We start from the raw sequence: 26,336 nt of genomic DNA on the forward strand, positions 1-26,336 counted from the left end.
AACTGATCCCTGTGGGGAGCTCCGAGTTGGGGGAGGGAGGTGAATCCAGAAGCCAAAGAGTGATAGACAGACTTTTCCTGTCCCAGTGCCTGCCTGGACTTCACCAGCCAAGCCCCATCATGTTGCTGTAAGGCTTGGAGGAGTTAGAGGGAACAAGCTTCTCCCTAGATCTTCAACTAGGGGGGACAGGAGCCAAGGCTTCATGGAGGAGGTGGCCTGGGAAGACTGAGACAGAGGGAAGAGAACAGGTCAGGTGACACTGGTACCTAGGCAGGAAGAGGGCAGTGTTCTCACGCAGCCAGGAGTCTAGTTGACTGGGCAGAAGATAGAGAATGGCCTCCAGGTTGGAATTCAGGACACCACCAGACAATCCCAGTTCTGCCCTTCTCTGAACCTTAGTTTCTCCATCTTTTTTGGGGGGGAAGTGGGGAACAGGGTCTCGCTATGTCGCCCAGGTTGGAGTGCAATAGTGCAATCATGGTTCACTGCAACCTCGTCGACCTCCTGTGCTCAAGCAATCCTCCCGCCTCAGCATCCCGAGTAGCTGGGACTACCAGCATGGGCCACCATGCCCAGCTAATTTTTTTAAAGAATTTTTTGTGGCCGGGTGCAGTGGCTCACGCTTGTAATCCCTGCACTTTGGGAGGCCAAGGCAGGCAGATCACTTGAGGTCAGGAGTTCGACACCAGCCTGGTCAACATGGCGAAACCGCATCTCTACTAAAAGTATAAAAATTAGCAGGTCGTGGTGGTGCATGCCTGTAATCCCAGCTACTAGGGAGGCTGAGGCATGAGAATCACTTGAACCCAGGAGGCAGAGGTTGCAGGGAGCTGAGATCGTGCCACTGCACTCCAGCCTGAGTGACAGAGTGAGACTGTCTCAAAAAAAATATATATATATATAAAATATATATATATAAAATATATATATGTATGCATATGTATATATTGCTCTCCCCTTGCTCATCAGCCCCCACACTGCCCAGGCTGGCAGTGACTTCCATTTTTCCCTCTGCCACTGGATGACCTTGGCCAGTCTTTTTCCCTCTAGGCCTCAGTTTCCCAGTCTGAATAATATATACATATATATGTATATATTGTAAAGATGGGGCCTCACTATGTTGCCCAGAGTGGTGTTGAACTCCTCAGCTCAAGTGACCCTTCTGCTTTGGCCTCCCAAAGTGCTGGGATTATAGGTGTGAGCCACCACGCCTGGTCAGTTTCCCCATCTTTTTTTTTTTTTTTTTTTTTTTTTTTTTGAGACAGAGTCTTGCTCTGTCTCCCAGGCTGGAGTGCAGTGGCACAAACTTGGCTCACTGTAACCTCCACCTCCCGGGTTCAAGCAGTTCTCCTGCCTCAGCCTCCCGAGTTCAAGCAGTTCTCCTGCCTCAGCCTCCCGAGTAGCTGAGCTGACCTCAGCTGAGCTGCCCGCCGCAGCCTCCCAAATTGCTGGGATTACAGGCGTGAGCCACCGCGCCTGGCCTAGTTTCCCCATCTTTAAGTGAAGGGGCTGAGCTGGAGGATCTCTAAGATCCCTTCTAGTACTGAGATCCTACAATCTGAGTGACCAGTGGGCATTAAGGTGGGAGAGGCAGGAAGCCTGGGGCTTAGGCCTAGAATTCAAGGGAAGCAATAATAATAACAGTAGTAGTAGTAGCAATAATAGTAACAGCTGCTGTCTGTTAGCACTTGCCCGCTGGTCACTGTGCCTGACCCGATATCCGTTGATCTGCACCACTGAATCCTCACTGCAGCCCCAGCAGGCAGGTGTAGCATCATCCCCATTTTAGAGACGAGGAAACTGAGACTTAAGTAAGGGGTAATGACTTGCCCAGGGTCACCCAGCTGAGAAAGCTGGATTCCAATCCAAACCCTTCTGTATCAGGGGCCTAAGCTATTGGATGCTTGGATTTTATCCCCAGAATGAGGACTGGGGGATGCCCAGGGTCAGGTAGATGTGAGAAAGATTGAAGGGCTGGGGCCATGGAGATAAGGGGTGAGTCTAGGGACCTGATAGAAGCCACTTGAACATCGCAGCAGAGCTGATGCCCTCTGGGAGCCCTAGGCTGTAGAACTTGACCCACCTCTGTCGGGCCTCTGGAAATGTCCCAGACTTTCAAGGAGGAAGGAAAGGGGCTGTAGAATTGAGCAGGGCCAGCCTCGGGTTTTAAACAGTCAAATGCAAGCTGGTGCTGCCACCCTGCGGCTGCAGCGGGCATCACAGGTGTGGACCACCTGTGCATCACAGATGGTCAAGGCCTCCAAAAGCTGGGTGAACAATGGGTGGGCTGAGCCCTGTCTGCTCCCCACTCCCCACCAGGAGTCTGGACCGCCTGGATTCAGTGGACATGCTGCTGCCCTCCAAGTGTCCGAGCTGGGAAGAGGACTACACCCCCGTCAGCGACAGCCTCAACGACTCCAGCTGCATCAGCCAGGTGAGGGTGGCAGGCAGGCTGGAGAGTCAGGGGGCTTGGGTACTGATTCCCATCTGGGAGGAGGACATGCGCCCAGGCCCAGCCCATGCTGAGTGGCCCCCAGATGTCTGCACTGTGCTTCTGTTTGGTCCTTGTTCCTGAAGCCTCCTGTGTGTGTCTCTGCCTCACCGACTGTCCTGTGGCTGGAGAGCACAGTTACGGGGCCTGACCCAGGACCCCAAGGGAGGAAGCCCACACCACCACTGTAAACACAGGCTGCCAGCGGGGCGCCTGTCACTTCTCACTGGGTTCAGAACCATGAGGATAGGGAACTGGAGACCGGGGTTCCAGTGTCAGTTTTGTCACTTGACAGTATGAACCCAGGATAGTCACCTCCCCTCCCTGAACCTCAGTTTCCTGATTTACCAGAGGAGGGTGAGCATTTCTATTTGGGGCCTGTTGAGAGGAATAAGTGGGATCGTGAAGGCGGTGTGCTCAGCAGAGGGTAGCTGCCTTTCTGGTTATTATTAGCATCTTGTGTGACCTCCAGCAAGTGACTGCTCTACTTTGGACCTCTGTGCCACCTACTCAGGGGGCAGTTGTGCTCCCAGGCGCAGCCAGCCCTGCCTGTGTCAGTGAGGAGCACGCTGTGCTGAACGTTGAATTTGCATGCCACCCTCTCAACCATCAACTCCTTGAGCCCTTAACTACCCCCAGAGGTGGCCTTGTTATCCATATCCCCATTTCATAGGTGAGGCAACTGAGGCTCAGAGAGGTGAGGTCATCATGCAGCTAGGAGAAGACAAAGTTGGGCAGGGATCTGGGGCTGTCCAACCCAGACCTGGACCTCAGCTCCTGCATGTACTCGGCACTTTAGGGTTTGCAAAGGGAGAACCAGCCAGGACTGAAAGGCACCCCCCATCGTGTGGATGGGGAGATGAGCCCCCCGAGAAGGCAGACACCTACTGGTAGTAGCAGTTAGGCAGTAGGGCAACCAGGTGCAGGTCCAGCCTCCTCTCAGCAGGAACAGGCCACTGTGTACAGGCCCAGGACCAGGGCTAGAGGACTGCTTAGAAAGCTTGGGACCCCGACTCCTCACAACTTCATTATTCCTGGCCTAGCCAAGCTCCTTCCCCAGCCCCTCAGACATGGGGAGGGGTAGAGTGCCCCAGCCCAGGGAGCCCCCTGCCCCCGCCCCCCTCATCCAGACTCCACCAAGTCACACCTGAGCAGCCGTCCTCCAATCCATACTCAGTGGCCAGAGGGAGCTGTCGAAGCCACACCCCTGCTCCAGACCCTCCCTTGGCTCCCACCCCCTGAGGGAAAGCCAGAGTCCTTCCTTGGAACTGTGAAGTCCTGTAAGACCTAGGCCCTGCCTCCCTGTTGGACCCTGTCCCTTGCCCTGCTCCAGCCACGCCAGCCTCCTTTCTGCTCCTTATACACGAGTGTGCCATGTCATTCTGCTCCAGGCCCTCTGCATTTGCTGTTTCCTCTTCCAGGAGCTCTCTTCTCAAATCTTTGCACAGCTGGCTCCTCCTCGAGTTTCAGGTCTCGGCTCGAATGTCACTTCCTCAGAGAGGCTGCCTGCGATCGCTCTGTCTAAAGTAGCCCTCCCAGGCGCTGTTTCCTTACCCTGCTGTTCCCTTACTTTATCACTGCCTGAAACTAGAATCATTTGCTTATTTACTTAATGCTGTCTCCCTCTTAAAACTAGGATATCCTGGGGGCGGAGGCCTTGCTGTCTTGTTCCCTGCAGTGTCCCCAGTGCCTGGCACAGTGCCTGGCACAGGGCAGATGCTCAGTAGGTGTTTGCTGAATGGACGGCATCCCTCCCTGTCTCTCCCATCCCACCATGTTTTCTCGTCTCAGTCTTCCTGTCTGTGTCTGTCTCCGTCTGTTTTTCTCTCTCTGTTCTCTCTCCCCTCATTCACATTTTTCTCTGATTCTCTCCAGTGTGGCTCCATCTCCATGTCTCTCTCTGTGTCCGTCTGTCTCTGTACACATCCCATCTCCACCCCCGCCTGGGCCTGGCACCCAGGACACCTTTGTCCTTTAACTACACAAAAAGGCTTATGAATCAGCCAGGCTGGGGGCCACAGCAGGTCTCACCCACCACCCGCTGCCCAGTCCCAGTTCTCTCCTAGTCCAGGATCCTCTGACCCCTCACAGCCTCAACTCTAGAAGCTTGAGTGACCCAAGCCATATATTTGGCCCCAAAGTCAGAGATATTCTAGCCTGGGGAAGAGCAGGCTCTGGGCTCCATCCCTAATCTGTATCTCCAGGGGGGCTGCCTGCCAGATGAGAGGCAGCAGACAGAGGATCCATGGTCCCAGGGGCCAGACCTAAAGAAGGACTTTTATTTATTTATTTATTTATTTATTTATTTATTTATTTATTTTGAGATGGAGTTTCGCTCTTGTTGCCCAGGCAGGAGTGCAATGGCGCGATCCCAGCTCACTGCAACCTCCGCCTCACGGGTTCAAGCGATTCTCCTGCCTCAGCCTCCCTAGTAGCTGGGATTATAGGCATGTGCCACCATGCCCGGCTAATTTTGTATTTTTAGTAGAGATGGGGTTTCTCCATATTAGTCAGGCTGGTCTCGAATTCCCAACCTCAGGTGATCCACCCGCCTCGACCTCCCAAAGTGCTGGGATTACAGGCATGAGCCACTGCGCCCAGCCAAGAAGGACTTTTAAACAGGAGATTATAAGTCCTCAGTAACGCCCAGCCCCAGAAGGAATGAGCCTCCCATCCCTGGAAGAAGCCAAGTGAGACCTCCTAGCAGCTGGGTCCCAGCCAGTCTGGAGAGGAGGTTAGACCAGCCAACTTCAAGTTTCCTTGCAATTGACCCTGAATCCCCCACCCCAGCCCCAGCCCTGGTCCTCCCATAACCCTCACCCTCTCTTTCCTGCAGATTTTTGGACAGGCCTCCCTGATCCCCCAGTTGTTTGGCCATGAGCAGCAGGTCAGTATGTTTGCCCTTCTCTTCCACCCCAATCCCAGAGTGTAGGCCTGGGTCTTAGGCCTGCCCTCTGAGTGGTCCCAGCACCCAGCCCAGGCTGGTACAAGCAGAGCTATCACCAGGAAAGCCACTTCCAATGGATGGAGTTGAGGCTCACATTGGTGTCCTGACCCTCCACTCCCTGCCCTTATTGCTTCAGCTCTATGTGCTTCAGTTTCCTCCTTTTGAAAATGGGGAAGAATGAGCTAGGTGCTCTGGATGGGGCAAGAAACAACTCCAGGACTCCTGCCCTCCTCTCTCCTCCCACAAAGCCTGGGCCAGGCCTGGGGAGACTGTTTGAGTTGGACAGGTCAGGGGCTGGGGGCTGGTGATATTAGCTTCCAGGTCCCAGCCCCCAGATCCCTTGGCTTTTCTCCTTTCTGGAGCATCAGGAGGACATTTAAGGATGTTGGGGTATTGGAGTGAGTGTGGAGACTTTCCAACTTTACACAGGTTGGTGAGGTTGTGCTGCTCACGGCACTCTCTGGCTGCCCTGAGGGCACTACCTCCCAGACATTCCTATCCTGCCCCTGGAAGTGGCCCTCTCCTCCCTTCCAGGCCAAAGACCAAAAACCAGGGGCAGGAAAGGTACTCTGAGATCGACCCCCTTGTAGCCAGGAGTGGGTAAGGGACTTGTGCAAGGCCACACATCCCACAGGGGCAAAACTAGGACCAGACCTCCAGCTCCTGATTCCAGCCGTGGATGCCCCATGTGTCCCTCTCCCCCATGTCACAGGAGCTGTGTGTTCCTCCTGAACACATGATTCAAGAAGTTGTTTAAAGAGCCCACAGTGGGCCAAGCGACCTCTTCCTCATCCACCTTTAATAGGCAAGTGGTAAGGATGTGATGCGTTAACATACAAAGCCCCCAGGACAGTGTCCCCTACACGGTAAATCCTCAGTGATACACACACCAGCAGCGCTGACCAGCTGGCCTCCCCACCGACAGCTCAAGAGCATCTTAACCAACATTGACAGACTCCACAGTGCTACCTGTATTCGTGGGTAGAGGTTACTAGGTGCATAATCTCTTGGACTCTATCCTAAGCCTGTGATATGAATTCTCTCTTTTCATCTTGACCACAACCCTGAAATGGGGACTATCGCCCCATTTTATAGGTGGGGAAACTGAGGCACAAAGCGATTAAGTGACTTGCCCACGTTCATATTGTGAAGAAACGATGGGCCAAGGGTTGGACCCCTGGCAGTCTAGTTCCAGAGCCATGTGGTTCCTGTGTGATCCCAAAGCAAGACCCCATGCTCCCGGCAGTCACAAGGATCTCTTCATAACTTCAGACTGCAGTTTTGGAGGAGAAACACCTATCTCTTTAACACTCCTTCCGAGTGAATTTTGGGTGTGCCACATGGCCTATATTTTAACTTATCAATACTGTACTGTAGAACTTTGTGTAACGATGGAAATGTTCTATAATCCACACTGTCCAATGAGATAGCCACTAGCTATATGTGACTTTATTTATTTACTTATTTTTGAGATAGGGTCTCACTCTGTCACCCAGGCTGAGTGCAGTGGTGCGATCATGGCTCACTGCAGCCTCGACCTCCCAGGCTCAGGTGATCCTCCCACCTCAACCTCCCGAGTAACTGGGACTACAGGCACGCACCACCATGCCTGGCTAGTTTTTTATTAGAGACAGGGTCTCGCTATGTTGCCCAGGCTGGTCTCAAACTCCTGAACACAAGTGATCCTCCCACATCAGCTCCCTCAAAGTACTGGGATTACAGGCGTGAGCCACTGTGCCTGGCTTACCTGTGGTCTTGAGCAAGTCAAATGTGGCTCCTGTGACTGTGGAACTTTATTTAATTTTAATCAAAAAAAAAATTTTTTTGAGACGGAGTCTCGTTTTATCACCCAGGTTGGAGTGCAGTTGCCTAATCTTGGCTTACTGCAACCTCCTCCTCCAGGGTTCAAGTGATTCTCCTGCTTCAGCCTCCCAAGTAGCTGGCACCATAGGCAGGTGCCACCACGCTCAGCCAATTTTGGGATTTGTAGTAGAGACAGGGTTTCTCCATGTTGGCCAGTCTGGTCTCGAACTCCTGACCTCAAGTGATCTACCCACCTTGGCCTCCCAAAGTGCTGGGATTACAGGCGTGAGCCACCACGCCTGGACTAATCAATTTTTTTTTTTTTTTAATTTTTTTAGAGACAGAATCTTGCTTTGTCCCCCAGGCTGGAGTGCAGTGTCACTATCATAGTTCACGGAAGCCTCGAACTCCTGGGCTCAAGTTACTGGGACTTGAGGTGCATGCTACCACTCCTGGCTAATTTTTGTATTTTTAATTTCTTTTGTAGAGCTGGGGTCCCATTATGTTGCCCAGGCTGAATTTTAATTCATTTAAACCTAAATAGCCATACATGGCTCGTGGCTGCCATATTGAAATGCACAGATTTGGCCGGGCACAGTGGCTCACGCCTGTAGTCCCAGCACTTTGGGAGGCCTAGGCGGGCAGATCACGAGGTCAGGAGTTTGAGACCAGCCTAACCAATATGGTGAAACCCCATCTCTACCAAAAATACAAAAATTAGCCGGGCATGGTGGCACCTGCCTGTAGTCCCAGCTACTCAGGAGGCTGAGGCAGAAGAATTGCTTGAACCGGGGAGGCAGAGGTTGCAGTGAGCCGAGATCGTGCCACTGCACTTCAGCCTGGGAGACAGAGTGAGATTCCATCTCAAAAAAATTTAAAAAGCACAGATTTAGACCTTTCCATCCACCCTCCAAATTGGGTGAACACCCATCTAGTTGTTTGACCTGATGCAGTCTCAGATGAGAACACTAGCACCTATTTCATGTAGATGAGGAGAAACTCACCCAGAGAAGATAGTGATGGCCTGAGGTTACACAGCTGGGTGGGACACAGCTGGCCCCAGGCCCAGATCAACCTTTTCCTCCACATGGTCAGTCAGCTTGTGCCCCCTCCCCTTCTGGCCCAGGCCAGCCCCCAGGATGTCCACATCTTTGGCCAACTGACTCCCCAGCTTATCCTCTGTGGTCTTCGGTTACCAACATGGCCTGAGACGTGGGTCAGATAGCCCTTCCAGAACCCTCAAAGAGTATGTACATGGTGAGGCCCCTCAATGCTCACACCCTTGGCTTCAGATTTTCAGGGTCCTAGACAGTCATTTCTGGAGAAATACTTAGGACCCATCTAGACAAAGTTGAACTAGATACAAGATAGCAAATAGCATACACATCACCATTTTCCATACTGTCCATGGCAGACATCATTAATCAATCCTTACTGCAACTACCCTCATTCCAGTTTTATCTTCTCCCACCAGACAATTGCTTCAGCTTCGTCTCTGGCCTCTGCCTCCATTCCAGACCCCTTTCCCAACATCTGTTCTGTATAAGAGGGCTAGATTAATCTTCCTTAAATACATATTTGGAGTGTTGGTTCTGCCACTTCCTCACTGGGTACCCGTGGCAAGTGTCTTCCCCTCACTGACCCTTGGTTTCTTTCCTTGTAAAATAAAGGGATTGGACCATAGGATGGTAAATATCCAGTTATCTACTGCCACCCCCATTCCAACATTCAGGACAGACATTGCTAATTGATTATAGACCTCTTTCACACTAAATTCAGATGTGACCTTAAAATCTATTAATCAGTGTGGACCCTGATTTTTATCACAGTTAATATCCTGAGATATTCCAACTTTGTCCTCGTTATAGAGATGGGAAAATTGAGGCCCAGAGAGGTGGGGCTGTTTCTTAAGGGCTCCATCTCCCCATCCCATACCCTGAGTGAGATGGAGAGGGGTGGGCTGAGGTCAGACCCCACAGACTGTCCAGCCCTGCCTTGAGCCCACCACCAAGAACCTCTCCCCCCCAGGATGGGCATATACGCAGCCCCTCATACCTGCCTTTGCCTGGACAGGTACGGGAGGCAGAGCTGAGTGACCAGTATGAGGCGGCCTGCGAGTCAGCCTGCAGTGAAGCGGAGTCCACAGCGGCAGAGACGCTTGACTTGCCACTGCCCAGCTACTTCCGCTCCCGCAGCCACAGCTACCTGCGTGCCATCCAGGCAGGCTGCTCGCAGGAGGAGGACAGTGTCTCCCTGCAGTCCCTCTCCCCACCGCCCAGTACTGGCAGCCTCAGCAATAGTCGCACGCTTCCGAGTGAGTACTGTGATGAGGGAAGGGTTTTTTTCTTTTCAAGGACCATGCCTGGTGGGCCAGCCGGGAGGATACAGGGAGGAATCTGTCTCGGGCTGGCCCACACCAGGGGGATGGTTGGGAGCAAAAGCAGGAGGCCTTGGAGCTGAAATTCCAGCCATTTGGCCACTGGAGCTCAAATGGGGGTCCCAGAGGCAGATGCTACCCCTGGGGGGCGTGGGAGGTATTGGAGGGGGCTGGAGCTTGTGGGGTACTTAGTTGCTCCTTGGCTTAGAGCAGCCACCTGCTGTAGTCAGGGCTTACTGCAGCTTGACCTGCCTCTTGGAATTAGTTCAGGTAGGCAAACCTGTAGGGGAGGTTGGAACCTGCAGAGAGGCCTGCAGTGAGGGTGGGGTCTGCACTGAGCCTTCTCAAAGGGATGCATTTGCAGGCTTCTCTCATATACACAATCAGGGAATACCTTCTGGATTCTTGGGTGTTTTGTTGTTGTTGTTGTTGAGACAGAGTCTCACTCCGTACCCAGGCTGCAGTGCAGTGGCATGATCTTGGCTAACTGCAACCTCTGCCTCCCAGGTTCAAGCAATTCTCGTTCTTCAGCCTCCCAAGTAGCTGGAATTACAGGCACATGCCACCATGCCTGGCTAATTTTTTTATTTTTAATAGAGACAGGATTTTACCATGTTGGCCAGGCCGGTTGTGAACTTCTGACCTCAAGGGATCTGCTCATCGTGGCCTCCCAAAGTGCTGGAATTATAGGCGTGAGCCACTATGCCCGGCCCTGGATTCTTGTTCTAAATCATCTGAAGATAACCCATATGTGATCAGAGAAAAAAGGGGACCCTGTGTCACTGAGCAAGCCATGAAATAATAGAAAATTGCATGTTCTCCCTCATAAGTGGCAGGTGAACAATGAGAACACATGGACACAGGGAGGGGAACATCACACACCAGGGCCTATTGCGTGGGGGTGGTGGGAGACAAGGGGAAGGAGAGCATTAGGACAAATACCTAATGCATGTGGGGTTTAAAACCTAGATGACGGGTTGATAGGTGCAGCAAACCACCATGGCACATGTATACCTTATCAAGTATTATTAAGATGGTCAAAAACAAAAAAAAAGACATCATAGAAAATTAGCTGGGCACAGTGGCTCACGCCTATAATCCCAACACTTTGGGAGGCCGAGGCAGATCACTTGAGCCTAGGAGATAGAGACCAGCCTGGGCAACATGATGAAACCCGGACTCTAAAAAAATAAAAAATTTGCTGGTTGGGTTGGCATATACCTGTGGTCCTCGCTACTTAGGAGGCTGAAGCAGGAGGGTCATCTGAGCCCAGGAGATCAAAGGTGAAGTGAGCTGTTTTCACACCACTGCACTTCAGCCTAGGAGACAGAGCAAGATCTTGTCTCAAAATAATAATAATAGAAAATCAAAACCAAGGAAAAACAGCATAATTTATTGTTTATCAATAGTAGAGAGAGGTTTGAGCTTACTCTGGCAAGCTAATTCTCCTTCCTGAGCCTCAGTTTCTCCATGTATAAATTAAGGGCATAAGCCAGACTCCAGGGAGCTCTTACGGAGATGAAATAAGACTGTGCATAGGACATGTTTAGGCAGGGACTTGCTTGTGGTAGGAGCTTGGTAAGTGGTAGCTGTTATTATTGGCTCTCAGACTTGACTCTGAGCTTCCTGAAAACCAAAAGCAATTGGGGGCCGGGCATGGTGGCTCATGCCTATAATCCCAGCACTTTGGGAAGCCAAGGTGGGCAGATCACTTGAGGTCAGGAGTTCGAGACCAGCCTGGCCAACATGGTGAAACCCCCATCTCTACTAAACATACAAAAATTACCCGGGTGTGGTGGTGCGCACCTGTAGTTCTAGCTACTCGGGAGGCTGAGGTATGAGAATCGCTTGAACCCAGGAGGCGGAGGTTGCAATGAGCCAAGATTGAGCCACTGTGCTCCAGCCTGGGTGACAGAGCAAGACCTTGTCTCAAAGAAAAAAAAAATTGGGGTTGGATTGTTGTAGGAAGAGAAGCACTGCTTCAAGTGCTCAACTGGTGTTTGATGTAAATAAATGTCTTCTCTGTTCCTTGTTCATCTCTGTCTGTTTCTGGTTCCTCCACTTGGGAAGGGATGACAGCCAGGGAGGTGTCATCCGGCATCGGGACTCTGATGCCACATGCTGGCTCTTTCTCCCACCCTGCAGGGTCCCCAGTGCCGTCTTTCCTGGCATGGGCAATCTTCCTTCACCTCGCTGTTTCTTATTCCCCCTCAGCTTCTCCATCTGGCAGTCTGCCTCCTCCTCACTCAGCTTCTTTCTGCTAGGGCACCTGGCCCTGCTAGTCAGGCATCTTGGGTAGAATCCTCTGAAAACAACTCCAGCCCTACTTTCCCTCTTGGTAACCACTTAATGTATTTGAAAACAAGGGCCTTTGCCTTATGGGACTCTGAAAGTATAGACTGGTCTGCTACAGCCTCTGAAAGTACAGACTGGTCCGCTACAGCCTTCCTTCTAGTCCTGCTGTTACCGGTAGCCCTGCCAGCCTCTCCACTTTCAAGGTCTCCAAACAGGAGCTGAGGCCCAGGTTCTGTGGCCTCCAAATCCAGAAGAGCTCTCCCAGGCTGTCCCAGGCACTCTGCTACAGTTCCAAAGGGGCCGTGGGTGAAGGATAACATCCCCCATATCCTCACACCCATGCGAAGTTCTCTAAGCATGAAGTGGGCCTGGAGGGATAGAGAGCACCCCTAGCAATTCTCTTCAAATAAACCATCCCTCACCAGTTTTTCCAACCCCAGTCACTCATGAATGGACTAAAGATAGGGGATGGGCTACATGTCCCAATACTGCCTGGGTCCCTGTATTGGTCAGCTCTTCCTACAATTATGCTGCATAACAAACAACCACAAAATCAGTGTAATACAACAATTCACATTTATTTCTTGCTCCCAAGTTTGTCAGTTGGGACAGTTCTGCTCCACATGTCTTTCATCCTCCTCTTGGGACCAAAGGGTCCTCCTGGGATCAGTGGTCTAGCCAGGGCATGTTCTCTTTGTGGTGATGGCAGAAGACAGAAGAGCAAGCCTAACTAACCAAACAAGCACGTTTCAAGGCCTCTGCTCATGTCACACCTGCTAACATCCTATTGGCTAACACAAGTCATATGACTGAGCTCATAGACAAGGGATGGAGAAGTACCTGCTCACCTTTGTGTAGGAAACTATATTCATATGGCAAAGGGTGTGGCCACAGGGAGAGGTAAAGAATCAGGGTCTGGGTGGGCGCGGTGGCTCATGCCTGTAATCCCAGCACTTTGGGAGGCCGAGGCAGATGGATCACTTGAGGCCAGGAGTTTGAGACCAGCCTGGCCAACATGGCGAAACCCCGTCTCTACTAAAAATACAAGAATTAGCCAGGCGTGGTGGTGCCCGCCTGTAATTCCAGCTACTCAGGAGGCTGAGGCAGGAGAATCACTTAAATCCGGGAAGTGGAGGTTGCAGTGAGCCAAGATCGCACCATTGCACTCCAGCCTGGGCAACAAAAGCGAGACTCCGCCTCAAAAAAAAAGAATCAGGGTCAACAATTCTATGTTCCATGATCCACTGTCGTGGCTGTATTTACTCATGCCCTTCCCGTGTAGAAAACGTTTATTCCCAAGACCCCCAAAAGTCTCATCCAATCATGAGATTGGATCAGACTCTTATGATCTATGTCAGGTCTGGATGTGGCTTCTATCGAACAATTGACTTTTAATTTTTTAAAGAAACTACTTATCTACCCCACAGTCCAACCCTCCCCAACCACACAGCATACACTGGTGAAACAGGGACAGGATAACTGCAGTTAACACTCCTGTTCAGAAAAGGGGAAAGTGGAGATTCAGAGACTTACTGATCCATGGCAATTCTGAAGTCCTTCTGAGCAACTGTTGGGCAAATGCATTGAGATTTGTTGATTAGGTCCAAGTTCTCCCTGGGGTTGATTTTCTAGTCTACTGTTCTCCACAGCTCTTGGTTCTGCTCTCTGAAAGCCCTTCCTTCTCCATCAGCATTTTTGGCCACTTCTAAAGAGAACTTGGAGAATATGGCCTTGGGAAGTGAACACCTTTCTTAGCTTGCTTCCTTCCTAAAGAAAGTTAGGGAGCTAGATGTCTTTTGCATCTTAAATGGTCTTACTCCCTTTAGCCTAAGCTGGTCAATCTTACCCATGCACCTACCTCAAACATTTGATGAGTTTTCTATGTATTTGATTCCATGTAACTTCAAGTGCCAAAAGCCATACCCATAATTGTTTTTGAGTCACGCCTCTCTCTTGACTTGATGCCTACTTTGGGCTTCTGTGGGACCATGCCCTTAAGCTTTCTGTAGGCCCTTTTGAACAGATAATAGCATCTGCTACCTGGTATCTTGATTGATTGATTGATTGATGGATTGATTGAGACAGAGTCTCGCCCTCTGTTGCCCAGGCTTGAGTGCACTGGCATGATCTCAGCTCACTGCAACCTCTACCTCCCAGGTTCAAGCAATTCTCATGCCTCAGCCTCCCAAGTAGCTGGGAGTGTGCCACCACGCCTGGCTAATTTTTGTATTTTTAGTAGAGACAGGGTTTCACCATGTTGGCCAGGCTAGTGTCGAACTCCTGACCTCAAGTGATCCACCCGCCTCAGCCTCACAAAGTGCTGGGATTACAGGTGTGAGCCACCACTCCTGGCTCTACTACTTTTAGAATGTTAATAAGAGGTATTATAACCACACCTTGATGTGATCCTGTCCGTGTAAACAGCATCTTAACTGGCCATGACCTAGGTTTGATCTTTGCCCTGAGGCTGTATCTTTTTTTTTTTTTTTTTTTTTGAGTTTTGCTCTTGTTGCCCAGGCTGGAGTGCAATGGCATGATCTCAGCTCATGGCAACCTCCGCCTCCTGGATTCAAGCAATTCTCCTGCCTCAGCCTCCTGAGTAGCTGGGATTATAGGCATGCGCCACCATGCCCAGCTAATTTTGTATTTTTAGTAGAGACTGGGTTTCTCCATGTTGGTCAGGCTGGTCTCAAACTCCTGACCTCAGGTGATCTGCCTGCCTCAACCTCCCAAAGTGCTGGAATTACAGGCGTGAGCCACCGTGCCCAACGAGGCTGTATCTTAATTTGAGAATGGTTTACCGTCTGGAGGGGCTGGAGTTGACAAATTTATTTTCCAACTAAGCAAGTTCTGGCCTCCTTCCCTTTCCTCTAAACACCCCTTGAAGATTGGCTATTTTTTACTTTTTTAGACAAGATCTCCATGTGTCACCCAGGCATGGGTGCAGTGGCATGGTCATAGCTCACCACAGCTTGACCTCCCAAGCTCAAGCAATCCTCCTGCCTCAGCCTCCTGAGTAGCTGGGACCAGAGTCATGCAGTACCATGCCTGGCTAATTTTAAATTTCTTGTAGAGATGGGGTCTCCTTATGTTCTACCAGGCTGGTTTTGAACTTCTGGGCTCAAGTGATCCTCCCACCTTGGCCTTCTAAAGTACTGGGATTACAGGTGTGAGCCACAGCACTTGGCCTAGCTATTTCTTTTGAGTTCCTCCTTTTCTTGTAAATCTTTTTTTTTTTTTTTTTTGTAGACAGAGTCTTGCTGTGTTGTCCAGGCTGAAGTGCAGGATCTTGACTCACTGCAATCTCCTGCCTTAGCCTCCCAAGTAGATGGGATTACAGGCGTGTGACACCACACCAGCTAACTTCCCTATTTTTAGTAAAGGTGGGGTTTCATCATGTTGGCCAGGCTGGTCTTGAACGTCTGACCTCAGGTGATCTGCCCGCCTCAGCCTCCCAAAGTGCTGGGATTACAGGAGTGAGCCACTGCGTTTGGCCTTTTTCTTCTGTCTTTTTTTTTTTTTTTTTTTTTTTGAGACAGAGTCTCCCTTTATCACTCAGGCTGGAGTGCAATGGCACGATCTCGGCTCACTGCAACCTCCGCCTCCCAGGTTCAAGCCATTCTCATGCCTCAGCCTCCCAAGTATCTGGGACCGCAGGCATGCGCCACCATGCCTGGCTGATTTTTGTATTTTTGGTAGAGACGGGTTTTCACCATGTTGGCCAGGCTGGTCTCGAATTCCTGACCTCAAGTGATACACCTGCCCTGGCCTCCCAAAGTGCTGGGATTACAGGCATAAGTCACCACGCCTGGCCCCTTTGTCTTGTAAGTCTTTAACAAATGCAGCCAAAAGGAGTAAGCTCAGGCCGGGTACAGTGCTGAGCATGGTACTATAATCCCAGCACCGTGGGGAGGATCTCCTGAGGCCAGAAGTTCAAGACCAGCCTCAGCAACATAGTGAGACTCCATCTCTACAAAAAGATTTTTTTTAGTTAGCCACTGCACTTCAGACTGGGTGACAGAGCAAAACCCTGTCTAAAAAGAAACAGAGGCTGGGTGCAGTGGCTCATACCTATGATCCCAATGCTTTGGGAGACCAAGGTGGGAGGATCACTTGAGCCCAGGAGTTCAAGATCAGCCTGGGCAACATAGTGAGAACCTGTCTCTACAAAATAAAAAAATTAGCTGGGCATGTTGGTCGCAGCTACTTGGGAGGCTGAGGTGGGATTTGCTTAAGCCTGGGAGGTCGGGCTGCAGTGAGCCATGATCATGCCACTGTACTCCAGCCTGGGTAACAGAATGAGACCCTGTCTTTAAAAAAAAAGAAAAGGGCTGGGCATGGTGGCTCACGCTTGTAATCCCAGCACTTTGGGAGGCCGAGGTGGGTGGATCACGAGGTCAGGAGTTCGAGAACAGCCTGACTAACAGGGTGAAACCTCATCTCTACTAAAAATACAAAAAATTAGCTGGGTGTGGTGGTGGCGTGCACCTGTAATCCCAGCTACTCAGGAGGCTGAGGCAGGAGAATTGCTTGAACCCAGGAGGCAGAGGTTGCAGTGAGGTGAGATAGTGCCACTGCACTCCAGTCTGAGCGACAGAGCAAGACTCAGTCTCAAAATAAAAAAAATAAAAAAAAGAAAAAAAAAGAAAAAAGAGGCTGGGCATGGTGGATCACACCTGTAATCCCAACACTTTGGGAGGCCGAGGAGGGTGGATCACCTGAGGTCAGGAGTTCGAGACCAGCCTGGCCAACATGGTGAAACCCTGTCTCTGCTAAAAGTACAAAAATTAGCTGGGCGTGGTAGCGGGTGCCTATAATCCGAGCTACTCTGGAGGCTGAGGCAGAAGAATCGCTTGAACCCAGGAGGCGGAGGTTGCAGTGAGCTGGGATCGCGCCATTGCACTACAGACTGGGCGATAAGAGTGAGACTCTGTCTCAGAAAAAAAAGAAAGAAAGAAAGAAAGAAAGAAAAGAAAAAGAAAAAAGAGGCCGGGAGTGGTGGCTCATGCCTGTAATCCCAGCACTTTGGAGGCCGAGGCGGGCGGATCATCTGAAGTCAGGAGTTTGAGACCAGAATGGCCAACATGGCAAAACCCTGTCTCTACTAAAAATACAAAAATTAGCTGGGCGCCTGTAATCCCAGCTACTCGGGAGGCTGAGGCAGGAGAATCACTTGAACCCAGGAGGCAGAGGTTGCAGTGAGCTGAGATCGCGCCATTACACTCCAGCCTGGGCAACAGAGCAAGACTCTGTCTCAAAAAAAAAAAAAAAAAAAAGAAAGAAAGAAAGGGCACTTCTTAAGACATTTAACTGCCATCTGTTGAAAAATTGTCATGTCACACTTTTTATTAGAATAAGGTCCTTTACTTCCATTTGCCAGAAATTTGTCATAATAATTATATAATTAAATTATGTCTATGTGGTGAATGGCTCCCCCCTGATATGTAGCATCCTTGATCAGTATAAAACTTGTACAACCATATATGGCGAGCCTGCCCAAAATCACTCCCTCCACAGACAAACACCAGCACACGCAGGCACATCCTCACCACTGCACATCCAGCCACTGTCTCCCTACAGGGAGACCCCTGCTCAGAAGGCTGCCCCCTTACTCCTCAGCATCTGTCTCCAAGGAGTGAGCAATCAGGTCCTGTCTCCACCCGCAGGGCTGTTCTGAGCCCCCACGTTGCTGAAGGGCGTGAAAGCTCTGTCCTTGTCACAGAGGCATCTGTGCACTCAGCCCCTGTGCAGGCCAGTGGGTAGATGTAGGGGAGTGGCAGTTATTGAGACAGTGAGAGCCTCTCTCAAGCAGGGCGTGGGCAGGGCGAAGAGCTGCCTGCCTGCCCACCCACCCACGTGGACCTGGCCAATTCCCCACTGCCAGTGCCACTACTGCTGTCCCCGTTCTCCCTCCCCCTGTCTGACCCAGATTCCACATTCCAGAAATAGCTCTGGCAGGTGACTGGCAGGCGGGGTCAGCTCTAGCTGGGATGGTGGGAGAAGCAGCCGCTGCGGATGCGTGCCCCTCCCCAGCCAAAGGACCTATCTAGGAGCGGGCTTGGGGGTGCCATCACTCCCCAGTCTGCCCCCTCCTGCCTCTCTTCTCTCTATGCCTCTGAGAAAAAGAAGAAAGGAGAACAGCCTCCCTCCTCCTCCCTCCCTCCTCTTACTCTGCCATCTCCCTCTCTTTCTTCCAGCTTCCCCTCCCTTCCTCTCCCTCTTTCTCCTCCCACCATCTTTGCCTTCTGTCTGTCTCCCTCAGTTCTCTGCTTCTCCCTCCCACCCTCTCTGCCTTCCTTCCCTCTCAGTTTCTGGCCCTCCTCCCCGTCCTCCCTTTCTGTGTCTCTCCCACTCCCTCTGAATCACAGGGAGGCTGTGATGACAGCCAGGGGCCTGGGCAGGCATGGTGGTGGGCTGCGGGGTGTACCCCCACTCCTGCCAGCTGCATTCTCTGCACCTGAGTGTGTGCAAGCACACAGGCACACACACTTGGGCTCACTCCCTGACAGTGCTTCCGGCTCTAGGCTGAGCTGGGATGGGCTCCAGGCCTGGGAACCACCCTTTCTCCTTGCTCAGGGACCCTGAGTTCTGTGTCACTCTGAGTGGGCACCTGCCCTTCCCTGGGCCTCAAAGTCTCTATCTGTGTTGTGAGGCCTTGGTTTGGGGACCCATGGGTACCTCCCATCTGTGACAATCCAGTCACCAGCTGCTATGCCTGCCCCTCTTTGTCCCATCTTCCATCCCCCAGCTTCTTCTCTGACTGCCCTCCTACCCCTAACCTCCCCCCCCAACGCACACTCTGTATACAGGAAGGAAGGTTGATAAAATTGCAGTACACAGTCAACCCTCCAGTCAACCCTGTCCCCAACCCTTCCCTGGGCCCACCCGTCCCCTCACTCCACCGCAGGCTCTTGTCAGCCTAACCCATCTAGTCTCCACAGTGTCAGGGCTAAGAGGAAACTCAAAGACCATCATGTCCAGAGATTGCAAATGGACTTCAACCATGTGTCATCTCTGATCCCTGGAGCTCAGTTCTGAGATTTGGTTAAGCAAAGATAGGTGCCACCATCGATTCGCGATGTCTGCTGTAGCCAGAAGAGTTACATACATCTGCATTCCTGATCTAACCCACTTATCTCAACATGCACGTGCACACACACAGACACGCACACACATTTACAGATATTTCACAAAGAAACATCAGCCTAGAGAAGATGATTATCTATCAAGGTCAAAGTCACCCAGCTAGTAGGTCAGGGAGCAGTTTCCTACCTGGGTGTGCCTGACTTCAAAGCCCTGAGTTCTCCATTGTCCCCTGTGCATGGGAGCCACCCAGTCCTGGTAAAGCGGTACAAGCATGGGTGACAAAGGTATGTTACAGGAGTTGCAGGAGAAGTCCTCCAGCAACATGTGCAGGATGGATTAGAGGCTGAGAGGCCACTCATAGGTTGGTGCAGTGGTCTAGGTAAGTGACAGTGAGGTCAGAACAGGGGCCATAGTGTGAGAGAATAATGGGAGGACCTAGGAGGCCTTCCCAGAATGAGTAATGAGGAACCACAGTTCCCTACTGCTGAAACAGGCACCTCTCCACAGAGGACGCTGGGCAGAAGGCTTCCTGTCTGGGGTCCACCAAGCCTTGGACTACGACATGCCTGATTAATTGAGTGCCTACTGTGTGCTGAGTATATGGATCCTCACTCTTCCATGTCCTGTTTTTAGCAGATCCACTCAGCCTTCTGGGGGAAATAGTGACCAGGACTGAAGGACTGGTGGGCAGGCCTCCAATCCCAGGATTGAGACTCTTGAGACAAGACAGGGGCATTCTGTATCCCCTCAGGGGGTAGAGAAGTCATCCCAAAGGAAGAGAGATGAAGGTGTTTAAATAGAACCTTGGAGGCCCTACGGCATGGTGGTTAAGCACCTGAGCCTTGCAATCAGGCATCTTTCACTGATAGATGTTTATTGATCAAGTGCTTTGGGCCAGGCTGTGTTGTAGGTACCATCAGTGAGCAAAATGGAAATCCTTGCCTTTGTGGAGATTGTATTCTACTGGGAGGGGGAGGGGCAGACAAAACAATAAACATAAGTGTGTGGTTTGTTGGTAGGTGGCACAGCATAAGGGGTCCTGGGAGTGGTGGCAGAGTGCAGGGAGGGGTGCCGAGGTGTAAACAGGGTGGCTAGGGTACAGCTCACTGAGAGGGAGATTTTGAGTGAAGATTTTTTTTTTTTTAAGACGGAGTCTCACTCTGTTGCCCAGGCTGGCGTGCAGTGGTGCAATCTCGGCTCACTGCAACCTCCGCGTCCCAGGTTCATGCCATTCTTCTGCCTCAGCCTCCTGAGTAGCTGGGACTACAGGCGCTCGCCACCACACCCGGCTAATTTTTTTTTTTTTTTTTTGAGACGAAGTCTCACTCTTGTCCTCCAGGCTGGAGTGCAATGGCTGCAACGTCCGCCTCCGTGGTTCTGGTTCAAGCGATTCTCCTGCTTCAGCCTCCTGAGTAGCTGGGATTATAGGCACCTGCCACCACGCCTGGCTAATTTTTGTATTTTTAGTAGAGATGGGGTTTCACTATGTTGGCCAGGCTGGTCTTGAACTCCTGACCTCAGGTAATCTGCCTGCCTTGGCCTCCCAAAGTGCTGGGATTATAGGCATGAGCAACCACGCCCGGCCAATTTTCTGTATTTTTAGTAGAGATGGGGTTTCACCGTGGTAGCCAGGATGGTCCCGATCTCCTGACCTCGTGATCCGCACACCTCAGCCTCCCAAAGTGCTGGGATTACAGGCACACCCAGCTAATTTTTGTATGTTTAGTAAAGATGGGATTTCACCATGTTGGCCAGGCTGGTCTCGAATTCCTGACCTCAAGCTATCCACCCCGCTTCCCAAAGTCCTGGGATTACAGGCATGAGCCACTGCACCCAGATTGAGTAAAGACTTGAAGGAAGTATGGGAATAAGCAGTGCTGGGAAGTGCTCCAGGCAGGGGGTGAGTGGTACAAAGGCCCCGAGGCAGGAGGTGCCTGACAGGCTGGTGGGGGACAGAGCACTGAGGAGAGAGCCATGGTGAGAGGTGAGGTTCGAGGACAGGGAGGGGAGGGTTGGGTCTGGCCACTGACTATGGAGACAACTTTGTCTTTTGGCTCTGAGTAAAAGGGGGAACCACTGGGGCATTGGAGCACAAGAGTGACATGACCTGGTGTGCATCTTAAACGAAACACTCAGACTGGGCGCGGTGGCTCACGCCTGTAATCCCAGCACTTTGGTAGGCCGAGGCAGGCAGATCACCTGAGGTCGGGAGTTTGAGACCAGCCTGGCCAACATGGTGAAACCCCATATCTTTTTTTTTTTTTTTGAGATGAAGTCTTGCTTCTGTTGCCCAGGCTGGAGTGCAATGGCGAGGGGTTTCACCATGTTGGTCAGGCTGGTCTTGAACTCCTGACCTCAGGTGATCCACCCGCCTTAGCCTCCCAAAGTGCTGGGATTACAGGCATGAACCACCGTGCCCGGCAAAACCCCTCTCTACTAAAAATACAAAGCCAGGTGTGATGGCACAGGTCTGTAATCCCAGCTACTCGGGAGGCTGAGGCCTGAGAATCGCTTGAGCCCGGGAGGCGGAGGTTGCAGTGAGCCGAGATTGCACCACTGCACTCCAGCCTGGCAACAGAATGAGACTCCGTCTCAAAATTAAAAAAAGAAAAGAAAAAGTAAAAAAGACTACTCAGAGGGCTGCATGCAGCCATGTTTGAGGGGCAAGAAGTGAGTGATATGGGAATACCAGGGTGATGATGGTGGTTTAGGCAGGGTGGCAGTGAGGGAGGTGGTGACAACTCACTGGATCCTGGGAGGGCTCTGAAAGTGGAGTCAACAGGATTCTTTGGTGGATTGGATGTGGGTGAGAGTGAAGGAGAACAGCTAAGGGGTGATGAAAAGGAATGGTTACACGGGGACAGCCCTCACTCCTCTAACTGCCAGTTCTGGCACCTGAGACAGGACAGTGACTATCTGGGAAGTTGGGAGAGGAGCATCTTCACCTCCCGGACGGGGAGCCTTGGGGTCCAGGCTGGGGATTAGGGAGGGGGAGCATATGAGTCCTGTCTGTGCCCCATCTCAGGCTGTCGTCCAGCCAACTCCGCCTTGTAGGGATTCCAACCAGACTGGGGAGCTCTTAGGGGAAGGACCCAGTACTGGAGTACAGTAGATGTTCCATAAATATCTTCTGGCACCCTAAAACATCACCATCAGAAGGGACTGTTAAAATCTCCTAGCCCAAGGGTCTCAAATTTGGTAAAATACAAACACTGTTTGATGCTGCCTGAGTTCTGTCCCAGGAATCTGCTTTTCTTTTTTGTTATTTTTTTATTTTTGAGACAGTATCTCACTCTGTCACCCAAATTGAAGTGCCGTGGCAGGATCACAGCTCACTGCAGCTTTGACCTCCTGGGCCCAAGCAATTCTCCCACCTCAGCTTCCTGAGTAGCTGAGGAACCACAGGCACATGCCACCACACCTAGCTAATTTTTAAATTTTTGTAGAGACAGGGTCTCCCTATGTTGCCCAGGCTGGTCTTTTTTTAATTAATTAATTTATTTTTTGTGAGACGGAGTTTCACTCTTGCTGCCCAGGCTGGAGTACAATGGCACAATCTTGGCTCACCGCAACCTCTGCCTCCTGGGTTCAAGCGATTCATCTGCCTCAGCCTCTCAAGTAGCTGAGATTACAGACACGTGCCTCCATGCCTGGCTAATTTTGTATTTTTAATAGAGACGGGATTTCTCCATATTGGTCAGGCTGGTCTTGAACCCCTGACCTCAGGTGATCCTCCTGCCTTGGCCTCCCAAAGTGCTGGGATTACAGGCGTGAGCCACAGCGCCTGGCCCAGGCTGGTCTTAAACTCCTGGGCTCAAGCCATCCTCCCATCTCGGCCTCTCGAAGTGTTGGGATTACAGGTGTCAGCCACCATGCCTGGCCTGAATCTGGTTTTCTTTTCTCTTTTCTTTTTTTTTTTGAACAGTGTTGCTCTGTCACCCAGGCTGGAGTGCAGTGGCATGATCTCGGCTCACTGCAACCTCTGCCTCCCGGGTTCAAGTGATTCTCCTGCCTCGGCATCCCAAATAGTTGGGACTACAGTCGCACACCACTACACCTGGCTATTTTTTGTATTTTTAGTAGAGACGGGTTTTACACCATGTTGGCCAGGCTGGTCTCGAACTCCTGACCTTGTGATCCACCTGCCTCGGCCTCCCAAAGTGCTGGGATTACAGGCGTGAGCCACCGCACTCGGCCCAGAATCTGCTTTTCAGTTGGTGACCCCAGTGATCTCTATTCAGGGTGTCAATCACGGTCCACAGTTTGAAAAATCTTGCCTTGGTCCAGTTTTTCTCCAGGAAACATATAGGGCTGATGAGTCCCAGAGAGGGAAAGGGACTTGTTCAAGGTCACACAGGGAGTGTGTTATTAAATTTGGGAGAGTGGAAGTGGAATAATGATATTTCATCCTATGCTGTGTGTGTGCTGCCTTGGGTCGTCAGGGCCCATAACAAATGTACCTTGTTTTTTTCCTAAGTCAGCCAACCTTGGCTCACGCCTGTAATCTCAACACTTTGGGAGGCCGAGGTGGGAGGATCGCTTGAGCCCAGGAGTTCAAGACCAGCCTGAGCAACAGAGAGAGACCTTGTCGCTACAAAAAATAAAAATAACCACCTTAAAGTGAATAGTACAGGCGTAGCATAAGTGACTGAGATAGGATGACCTTCAAAGTGCTTAGCACAGTGCCTGGATCCAAAATGGTTGGCTAACCCTCAGTTCCGTTTGTTATTTTTACACCTTAATGCAAAAACCATGACAGTGGTATTTGAAACATTATCATCTTCGCCAGTCCTCAAGATATTTTGATATGTCAAAAATTCTTTTCTCCATTTTTTTGGAAAACAGATGCGAGAAAGGAAAGGACTTGCCTAGGTCACCCAGCAAGGCGGGTCATGACCAAGAGTTGGGTCTGCGTCTGGCAGACCTACCATAGGTGCGGTCTGGAGAGATGAGGCCCACAAGGCAGCGACAGGACCTGGATTCAGTGAGGAGAGGGGACTCCCGGGGTAGAAGCCAGGAACCGGGAAGGCGAGGAGGCGTGAAGGTACCACCTACTGCCAACCCGGCTCGAGCTGGTCACTTTGCCCTCCATGAGATCGTAGGTGTGCTTGTTGTTTTATTTTACGGGGGAGGAATGGAAGGCTCAGGGAAGTTGAATGCGGATGTTGTTCAAGATCACACAGGCCTCCAGAGGCGGAGCCGGGATTGGAACCCAATCTCTAGGACTCTGGGTTAGCAAAGCAAAGGGAGGATGCAGTGGCGAGGGCAGCTAGGTACACCTAGGACGCAGAGCAGCCAGGACCAGAGGGCCAATCTGACTATGCAGGGGTGAAAGGGCCACCTCGGGCAGCTTCCTCGGAGCCTCAGTTTCCCTCCTTGCAGCGAGGTGTCGCTGGGGTGAACTGGTGGGAACTCCTGCCTCGGTTCACCTCCCGCAGAGAGCATGCGTCGCGTTCCAGCTGGAACCGGTTTGGCGAGGCGGTTCGAGGGGCGGAGCCCCCCCCGTGCTCGGGCATGCGCGTGCCAACGTGGGCGCGCGCTCCTTTCCTGGGCCGGCCGGGCTGGGCGTGGGCCGGACGCGGCGGCCCGCGCGCCTGCGCACCAGCCCGGCTGCGCGCGCCGGGCCACGTGCCAAGCGGGCTGCGCGCGCCCCTGCCCGGCCCGGGAGTCCCTGGCGACGCGCGCGCGGCTGACGCGGGGGGCGGGGCGGGGCGGGGCAGGCGCGGGACTTTAACCCGGAGGCCCCGCCCCTCGGGCGTACAAAACCGGAGCCTCGGGCCGGGCTGCGTGAGGGAGGAGGGTGAGTGCCCGCTGCTGGCCGCCGCCGCCGCCGCCAGTCCGTCCGTCACTCCGTCCGTCTGTCCGGTCCACGTCGTCGTCGCCGCCTCCTCAGCCCGGACGCCCGGGGCCCGCCCAGCGCCGCCCGGAGCAGCCGCGGCCCCGCGAGGAGACGGGCGCCGCCCCCGCCCGGCCCAGACCTGCCCTGCCCTACCCTGCCCCGCCCCCGCCCTAGCCCTCGCCCTCCTCCCCGTCTGTCCGTTCGTCCGTCCGTCCGTCCGTCCGTCCGTCCGCCCGCCCGCCCGCGCTTCAGTCCTTCTGTCTAGCCGCCAGTCCTCCAGCCCGTGTCGCCGCTCCGCCCGCTTTGTCTCTCCCCGGCTCGCTGTCTCTTTGTCTCTGCCCTCGCGCTCCTCCGCAGCCCCTCCCTCGCTCCCCATCTCGGGTCCCCTTCTCAGAGCGCTCTTCAGCCCTCAGAGCCGCCCTTTCTGGGCAACCCCATTCTTCGGGATTCCCCTTCAGAGCGCCCCCAGATCTTTTGGGGTTCCCCTTGAGAACACCTTCCACTCTCCCCAAAGGCTCCCCGTGAGTTTCTTGCACATCCTTTGGGGGTTCTGCACCCCAAATCGCTGGGGTCTCGCCTCCTCTGAACTCCCATTCCCCCTGGGCTTACCCTCTTCTGGGTGTTCCCCATATCCACTGGGAGCTCCTAGGTCCCTTGGGGTCTTTCTCCTTGGGACCCCCCAATATGTCCTCAGCTCCCTGACTTCAGGAGCTCCTCTCTGCTTTCCCCTGGTTTGTCCCCTGTCGCTGTCTCTCCTTGTTCTCTCTCAGGTCTCCGAGCACCCCCACTTCTCGGGATCGGGGTCCCCCTCCTTTGCTCTCCCTGCTCCTCTGTGCCCCTACATCTGTCTCGGTGGTCTCGCCACTCTGTGTCTCTTGCGCTGAAGGCCCCCCTTTGAGCCTGCTTCTTTGCCTGGGGCCCTTGGCCCCCCCTTGCTTTTTCTGCCCCAGCCCCGTGTCTCCCCTTCTCTCTGCTCCTTGTCTCCCTCTCCCTTTTTCTATCTTTGCCGGGTCTCTGGGTCTCTGACCCCCATCCGGCCCTCATGGCTTTGTGTCTGGAGCTCTTGAAGCAATGTGAGTGGTGGGGTGTCCGGGTCGGGCCGGAGTTGGCCCGCAGGCTGGCCGCGGCCGAGGCTCCATGGGGTTGGCGCTGGGGCAAGGGCTGGCGCTGGGGCAAGGGGGCTCTGGGGCCTCCCACAAAGGGGGGAAAGGAGGGAGGGGCCAGGCTGTCTGGCGGAGGAGGGAGTGGGGGGCCTTCCTGCTCTGAGGCTTCTGCTTTAGTTGCTTGAGTGTGTGGAGAGCACCACGGGCTGGGCATCCCTGCCCACTTGGCCCCGCATGGCCTGGCACTTTGTGATCGCTTGTGGGCAGGCCGGGCTATTTTGGAGCTGGCAGGATGTGATATCATTTGGACGTTTTTTTAGCCCCGACTGGGTGTGGGGGCTGCGTTCTTGCCAGCTTGAGTAATGAAATTTTGCAGGGGGATGGGGGTGGGGGTG

General features: G+C 52.6%; 1 long non-coding RNA gene across 1 annotated transcript; it reads right to left on the reverse strand.

Annotated features, from left to right (window-relative positions):
* Positions 1 to 12,520: 12,520 nt before the first annotated feature.
* On the reverse strand, positions 12,521 to 19,354 carry LOC129052225 (uncharacterized). The gene is made up of 3 exons (XR_008517155.2): positions 19,186 to 19,354; positions 13,447 to 13,680; positions 12,521 to 12,643 (listed from the first exon to the last, which is right to left on the reverse strand). It is a non-coding gene; the product is annotated as an uncharacterized LOC129052225 (long non-coding RNA).
* Between the last annotated feature and the right edge of the window lie 6,982 nt (positions 19,355 to 26,336).

Source organism: Pongo abelii, chromosome 21, assembly GCF_028885655.2.
Source record: "Pongo abelii isolate AG06213 chromosome 21, NHGRI_mPonAbe1-v2.0_pri, whole genome shotgun sequence".
Taxonomy (NCBI): domain Eukaryota; kingdom Metazoa; phylum Chordata; class Mammalia; order Primates; family Hominidae; genus Pongo; species Pongo abelii.